The sequence below is a fragment of the Petaurus breviceps genome, unplaced genomic scaffold (genome assembly GCF_028583685.1).
Source record: "Petaurus breviceps papuanus isolate PSGF00001 unplaced genomic scaffold, PetGlider_PUasm1.0 90842, whole genome shotgun sequence".
In the NCBI taxonomy this organism is placed as follows: Eukaryota; Metazoa; Chordata; class Mammalia; order Diprotodontia; family Petauridae; genus Petaurus; species Petaurus breviceps.
The window spans coordinates 4735387-4743736 of record NW_027187358.1 but is presented as its reverse complement, the minus strand read 5'-3'; the positions used below and the strand labels follow the sequence as shown (position 1 = coordinate 4743736).

At 43.6% G+C, this 8350-nt stretch overlaps 1 non-coding gene across 1 annotated transcript; it reads right to left on the bottom strand.

The window, feature by feature from the left end:
• Positions 1-1106: 1106 nt before the first annotated feature.
• Positions 1107-1199, bottom strand: TRNAI-UAU (transfer RNA isoleucine (anticodon UAU)). Its single transcript is given in 2 exon segments — positions 1107-1142; positions 1162-1199. It is a non-coding gene; the product is annotated as a tRNA-Ile (tRNA).
• Positions 1200-8350: the final 7151 nt, after the last annotated feature.

The window sequence follows — 8350 nt, the reverse complement described above, 5'->3', positions numbered from 1 at the left end:
TCCAGTTCTTCTAGAATGGAAACTCTTTTAGGCCTTTTTATTATTATTATTTTTGTATTTATTCTAGAATACTGCCTTGCCCCCTCGAAATCATTTAATTAAAAAAAACGCTCGAGGAACAGAATTGAGATGGTTCCTCTTTCCCATCATACCTTTCCTAATCCTCTCCACCCCCTAACAAAGTTTGGGCCCATCAGAACTCACAGCGCACTTTGCATCTTCCTAATGCATTCATTATGCATTATTGTATTAATTACATTAATTCTGCATGAGTGCGCTCTCCTTGAGAGCAGGGGCGCTCTCACCTGACCTATGTGCGTCCCTGCCTCCATCGCTTAATACATTTACATTTAATTAATGCTAATAATTGTATTAATAATTAATATTAATTACATTTAATGTATCTATTCATTGGATGCTCCGCTTGACTCTCCGCCCTGCCCTTGCCACCACAATCCGCCGCTCAGACTCCTAGAGCGCTGAGCCTGGCATCACTCTAACGCAGTTAGCGTCTATCACTGCTTCTCCCTAACTGAACTGTAAGCTCCCTGAGAGCAGGCGCAGTTTGACTTAAATTCAGGGCGTCCCTGTCCCCGGCGCTTATTACATTTAATTTAATTTGCATTTAGTGATCTTTCCTTTGAAGCTGCTGAGACCACTCCATCCATACAAAGCCCCACTCACACCCCCCACCATCCGCCCCGACACCCACCACCATCTACACTATCCTCTCACCACCCACACTAAGCGCCCAGCACCCCACGGCCCGGGCAATGACACTGACGACCCCCGGTAAGCCAGGCACGGGTTCGCCGGTGGAGTCAGGGCAGGGCGGGGTCTCTGCAGCCCCTGGGCCCGGCTGCGAGATCCCCTGGGCCCTGGATCCGGGCAGGCCGCGCTCCTCCCCTGCCTTTCCGCAGCGGAGCCGAGCCTAAGGCTCGGAAGGCAGACGCAGGCACTGGCAGACACCGCCCTCCTTCAGCCGGGACCGCTCGTTTTCCTCCCTCCGCAGGAGCAGAGAGGGGGCTGGGGAGATTTATTTAAATGAGGGGCGCTCCCGGCCCGGAGAGGAAAGCAAAAAATGAGAACGGCGCCCAAAACAAACGTGCTCCAGGTGAGGCTCGAACTCACAACCTCGGCATCGCTCTGCCCGTACTGCTGTATAAGTACCGCGCGCTAACCGATTGCGCCACTGGAGCTCCGGCGGAGCAGCCTCGGGATCGCCCTATCAGGGTTCGCCCTGGCCTCGTGATGGGGAAGGGGCGAACCCAGGGCCTGTACGGAGCATGCGCCGACTGCCCTCAGTGTCGAGGACGACTCCGAGCCCGCCTCTATCCGAGCGAGAGCGGCGCCCGGAGCCACAACCAGACACCTTGCTAGGGTCCGTGGTCGGCCATGAAGCCCGAGTTCTGCCCGCTGCGGGATGGCGGCGGTGCTTCCCAAAGGAGGACGGGAAGTGGGAGGAGGGAGAGAACGTTGGTTCGGATGTGGGGCTCTCAATCGGGGCTCCCCCTGAAGGCCTAAGGCTGCGGTGCACCCCCGCCGCCCTCTGCCCTCGTGGGAGGACCCGAGGGCCTCCCCCATGCCCGTTCTCTGTCAGCCCGAGTCCACCAAAGAGCTGGACTCGGGGACAGAAGTTACGTGAGCTGGGGCTGGGACTGGGACTGTGAGGAGGGTCTGGGTCTAGGGAGACCCGGAGCGAAGCCAGGCGGGCGGTAACAAAGGAAAGCTCAGCCGGAGAGGGTGGAGCCGGAGGACCAGAGCTTCGTGCAAAGGAAACATGGGGTGGAGCTTAGGGAGACCGGGGCGGGGTCTACAAAGGAAAGCTGGCGCGAGGGGCGGGGCATGCCTAGTTGGAGGCGGGGTCTTGCAAGCTGGGGAGGGGCTTAGCGAGACACAGGAGGGGTTTTTGACTGGGAGGGGCGGAGCTTAGGGAGGCTTAGGATGTAATAAAGCTCAGGAAGAGGAGGCGGAGCCAAGGCAAAGCTGGGGTGGAGGAAAGCAGGCGGAGTCTGTAGCCAAGGTTCGGGAGGGGTGGGGGCAGGAGCGCAGTCTCGCTAGGTCTTTATGCCCCGGAGGGATTGAGTCCCTCCCTCGAGCCTCTTCTAGCCCTGAGCTCCTGCGTGGGGTTAAACGCCCCTTGCAGTTTGGTCCTTATATAAATAAATTCTTGTTGATTGATTGAGCCTGGAGAAGCAAGGATTGTCTTTTACATTTCTGAAATGCCTGGCACATAGTGAGTGCTTAATAAACAGTGATCCGTTGAAGCAATATTGTAGGGATGGATGATCATCCGTGAAAGGCTTTCAAAGGAAAAATGCTGTGCATCTCCAGAGAGGACCAATGAACTCTGAAGCCAGATTGAAGCATGCTTTTTTAAACTTTGTTCTTGTTTCATTTTGAGTTTTCTTTTCCAACCTGGCTTATATGAAAATATGTTTTGCATGGCTTCACTTGTATGATCGATATTAAACTGCCTCCTCAAGATGAGGGAAGGGAAAGAATTTGGAACTCAGAATTTTAAAAAATTATTGTTAAAAAATTTTTACAAGTAATTGGGAAATATTTAATGAAATAAATAACAATTTTAAATAAATGCCAGTTGACTGTCCTGCTGAAGAACCAGCAACTACGGAGCTGGCATCCAAAGCTCTGTCCTAACGCCATCCAGACAGGTGACCACTAGAGGGCGCCGTGGACCAGAGAAGAAGAGAGGCCAAGAGAATGGGACTGCCAAGTGTGGGGTTGGGTTCTTTAGGCCTTTCTTAGGTTTTCTCTCCCCCTCTCTCCTACCCCTAACCCCACTTAACCCAGTTAGAAGTGAAAGAAAGGACAAGATGCACGCTGCTCAAGGCTTCATTAGGTGCTAGCTTCTGGAGGCTTATGCCATTAGTCACTGGTTCCGGTTTCCAAAAAAAACCTAATGAGGAGAACACCAGGATGCGTAGAGGCAGTGCCCCCACACCCAATCACACAGATTATAGTGGTCTTTAGTGCTTTGAAAAGCAGGGAGGTTCATTCTTTTTATCCATGAAACCTAGCATAGAGCAGGCCCTTAATAAATATGTGTTGAAGGATTGTGTATTTCCTTAAGTATACAGAAATCAAATTCACCTAATAATCACTAAGTCTAGTTTGACAGTGTGATGCAATGAAAATAAAGCAAGAAACCTCATTCTAATTCAGAATCTGTCCCTGGTGTGACTGTGGGCCAATAGATCTAGGGCCTTAGTTTATCCTTCCCCAGTGCCATTCATAAAATCGATGGATTGGATCAGAATAGCTTTAAGGTCAGTTCAATAAATGTCTGACAGAAGGTATGGGCAGAACTGTGGACATCGGTTTGTGATTTTATTGGTGTAAAGAATTCCCTGTGTAGAAACTCCTTCCATCAATGGGGACTGAAAACCACTCAATACTGCATACTCAGAGAATTACCTCTGTTGTACACTGAAAGATTTAGTGTCTTGGTCACCTTGACACAACTATTTCATGTCTGAGGCAGAATTTGAGGTCAGGTGTTCCTGATTCTTGATCAAGCATGGCCCATGCTTAATCCCCTATGGCCACTCTGCAAAGCAACAGATTCATTAAATACCCACCGCTGACAAGGTTTTGTGCCCCCAAAAACACAAAGATAAGGACAAATACTTCCTACCCTTGAGGACTTTATATTCTTCTGGGGATACAACATTTATATAACCAGTTGCTAAGCCTTCTACCTCCAAAACTATTTTTTATCTCTCTTCTCTACCCTCACACTGCCACTTCTCTAGTCCAGGCCCTTATAATCTATCACCTACCATTTCAGGAGTTCTTTCAATTGATCTATCTTTAGTCTTTTCCGTATCCAATCCAGTCTCTATAAACCGAGAAATTAGTATTCTTGTGACAGGTTTCTAACTATGTCATCCACTTTCTCAAAAATCTTCAGTGGTTTCCTCTTCTTTCTAGGACAAAATATAAATTCAGTCTAGTTTTAAAGTCCTACACAATCAGAAAGTATTTATTTAAACATATTCCTATTTTATTTCATATTACCCACCCACCCCCTTCATTTTCCACTACAGTCAAAGTAACCTGTTCTCCAAACATTGTTTTCCAGCCTTAAACCTGCCCCCAGACTATGTTTGCATCAGTGGTTCCCTAATCCTTTCTCCTAGTAGACTGTAAACCCCTTGAGGGTACGGCCTTTGTGTTTGGAGCCCCCCCCTCCCCGCCCCCAGCATTCTGCATAATGCCTACAACATAGTATGTGTTTAATAAATATTTGTTCAATTGAATTGAGTAAATACAATTCAATTTGAGCAAACTGGATCAAAAAATCCCCACCTAGGAGCTGGCATCTAAACATTCATCATTTCCCTCCCAGCTGCTTTCCTGACTTTACCATGATCTCCAGAAACATCATCCTGAAAGACCACACTGACCCTGAAACTCACACTTCAGTACCTCCTGCCCTTGGAGATCCTCCTTTCCTCTTATTGGAAAGGGTGGGCATCAGAGAGCTATTCAGAGGTGCTCCATAAGACTGTGGGCTCCTTGAGGGCAGACTACTTTTTGCCGTTCTTTCAATCGGCAGCACATAGTAAGCACTTAACATTTATTAACTGGCTGACTCTTCTTTGAAGAAAGCTAGGGATTCTTAGAATTGGAGGTGAAGGGCTAATGAATTTTAGGTATAGGGGATACAGCTTGTACAGGTCCAATGAAGGTGGAGATGGAATGCTAAATTCAGGGAATAGCTGATAGGGGAGTTGGGCTAGAAAACAGAGTGAGTAAAAATTAATGATGTGGAATAAGTTTGAAAAATAGGCTGGAACCAGACTGTGAAGGGCTTTTAAATGATAAGCTGAAGAGTTTACTTTATATTCTAGAAGCAACAGAGAACCACTAAAGCTTCTTGAACAAAGGAGTAATCAGGGCAGACCTGTGCTTTAAGGGATGATTATTTTGGTAGTGTTGTAGAGGATGACTTGGGATTGGAGAGGAAGAGACTGGAAACAGAGGAGACCACTGCTATAGTCTATCAAGTGATGATGAATGCCTGAACTAGAATGGTGGTGGTGGTAGTACAGAGAAAGGGACAGGTACAAGAGCTATTTTAAAATAAAGACAGACAGACGGACAGAGACAGATAGATAGATAAATGGATGGATGGATAGATAGCAGCTTGCTATTATTGGTTTATTTTATGATCTTATGTATTTCATTGTATGCATTTAAAAATATGCTAATTACCTTTCTGACCTATGGATAAAAGAGTTAGTTCATAATGAAATAAAGGATAGAGGGGATCACAGAAGATAAAATGGGCAATTTTGAGCATGTAAAATTTTAAGAGTTTTGCAGAAACAAAACCAATGCAACTAAAACCAAAGAGGAGAAGTAAGTAGTTGGGAAAAATTGCACCAAGTTTCTATGATAAAGGTCATGTTTCTAAGATATATATATATGTATATATATATATGTGTATATATATATGTATATGTATTAAATTAATAGTCAAAGAATATGAAGTTTTCAAAGAAAGCCAAATTATAAACAAACACAAAAATACTCCAAATCACTAATACTTAGAGAAGTACAAATAAAAGTAACTCTGAGATTATACCTCACAGTTATCAATTGGCAAATATTGGAGAGGCTACAGGAAAACACATATATTAATGTACTGTTATTGGATCTATAAATTGGTCCAGTTATCTTGGAAAGTGACTTGCAATTGTGCCCAGAAAGATATTAAACTGTCCATCATCTTTGACCTAGCAATAACAGTACTTGGTCTATATCCTAAAGGGATCAAAGAAAATGGAAAAGGACCTATATGTACAGAAATATTTATAGCAGCTCTTTTGTAATAGCAGAGTTAGAAGCTAAGGGGTTGTCCATCAGTTGGGAAATGGCTGTACAAATTATGATGGAAGAATATACCATACTACTATAGACCACTACTATACCATAACAAATGATGAAAGGGGTGGTTTTAATGAATCCTGGAAATCGTATGAATGAATATGGAGTGAAGTTAACAGGACAAGGGAAACAATCTATGCAGTTACAATAACACTGTAAACAATAAGTAACTTTGAAAGAGTTAAGAATTCAGATGCAATGATCAGCCACAATTTCAAAGAACTCATGGTTAAGCAGGCTACCCATCACTTGATAAAGAAGTGATAGACTCAGGGTGCAAATGAGATAATATTTTAGGAATGTGGCCAATGTGGGGATTTGCTTTTCTTGCCTATGCTTCATTGTCACACTGAGTTTTTTTTTCTTTTTGCTCAATTGGCAGGGAGGGGAGGGACAGAAAATCAATTTCTGTTAATTGAAAAAAAATTAAATATTTTGAGGGGTTCATAGGCTTTATCAGATTGTCAAATAAGATTATAACATAAAAAATAGGAATCCTTTTTAGGATTGACAAGACTGGGTAACTGAATTGGGGGAGGGGAGTAAGAAAGAAAGGATGACTCCAAGGCTATAAAACTGGGTCATTGGAAAGATAGTTTCTTAACAGAAACCAGAATATTTGGAAGAGAGATAGGTTATGAGGTACAAGTTCCCTTTTACACATCTTCCTTTCAAGATACCAGTGGGCCTCCCAGACGAAGATGTCCAAAAGACAATAATGTAGGGCTGGCAATCAGGAAAGAGATTAAGGCTGGATAAACAGACATGAGAGTCTTCTACATTTAAAATGTTACAGTATTTGGAGATGAAACAATCTATGAAAATTCATTAGAACAGAAATGCTTGACTACGTTCAACACCATGATTTCCCTGCTCCAAACCTAACCATGATTTTGGCTTTCAAGATCAGTCTTCGGAAGAGCATAGTTGAATCCCTTAACTACCTATGATCATTCTCTTAAGTTTCTATCTTTCTTCTATAACTATACAGGGCCACTGGGGTCAAAGCTATTACAGGATTTCATCACAAAGGAAAGTAAGCCACTTTCATCATATCACTCTTGTATTGAATAATTACAACATCTCTTTGCTACTCAGTCAAGTCTAAACTCCTCTGCATAGAATTCAAGGACCTTCTAGACTGCTAATGACTGACAAATTCAACAATCTTTCTTCACTTTTTGTATATTTGACCTATCATCTGACAATCAAAATCAGCAAATATTGTGTCAAAGCAGTATGACAGAGCTAAGAAAAGGAAAGGAAATGAAAAAAGTGGGAAGAGAGAAAAAGGAAAAAAAGGGAAGAAAATAAAGCAAACGGGAAGAAAAGAATCCATGCCCTCAAAAAGCTTACATTCTACTTCAAGGTTAGAACATGAAGTCAGGTAAGCATAATAGTCATGAGAGAATGTCGAGGACAAAAGAAAAACCAAAGAACTCTACAAATATTTGAGGGAGGAGAGGAAATTTTCAGCTTGGGAATTCAGGGAAGTTTCTTGGACAAGTCTTTTCACCCTAGATGTCTCTGCACTACAATCCACTCCTCCAATTGGCAAGTTCCTCCCAGAACGTACATTTTGAGGAAATGCCAAGGCCAGCCATTCTCACTCCATTCCTCTCCTGATTCCTTTCCTGACTCTCTGGACTTCTCCACCATGCACCCACATGGGCACCCCACCTCCTCTTAGATCCCTTTTATTTGTTGTCCCTACTTCCCATCAGAATAAAAAATCCTTGAGGGCAGGAACTTTCTTTTTGCTTGTATCTGTATTTTCCATGTTTACAGTGCCTGGCATGTGGTAAACTCTTCATAAATGTTTGTGGATTTGACAAAGTGACATCTAAGCTGAAGAGGATTCTGAGATAAAACTATAGATAAAAAGGGAGAATGAGGGAGTTGTGTGAATTCACACATAGAATACAGCATGAGAAATTCAGCAGTCAAGCACTTATTAGGTGTGTACTATATGCCAGGCACCATATATATTAAGCTCTGGGGCATCCCAAGATATAAAGTAGTCTCAGCTTCTAATAAACTTGTGTTATATCAGGGAAGTCAACGTATACACATCTAAGTTGTTCAATCATTTTTTCAATTGAGGTCCAACTCTTTGTGACCCCATTTGGAGTTTTCTTGGCAAAAATACTGGAGTGGTTTGGCATTTCCTTCTCCAGATCCTTTTTCAGATGAAGAAACTGAAGAAAACAGGATTAAGTGACCTGCCCAGGTTCCACACAGGTAGTAAGTGTCTGAGTTCAGATTTGAACTCAGAAGTCTTCCTGACTCTAGGCCCAGCACTCTCTATCTACTGCCCTGTCTAGCTGCCAGAGAATCTGGATACCTATACAAAAACAGCACCAGCTTGACTCGAATACAGAGTGCCTGAAGGGGAGTGAGTAGAAATAAGGCTGGAGAGATAGGCTGGAGTCTG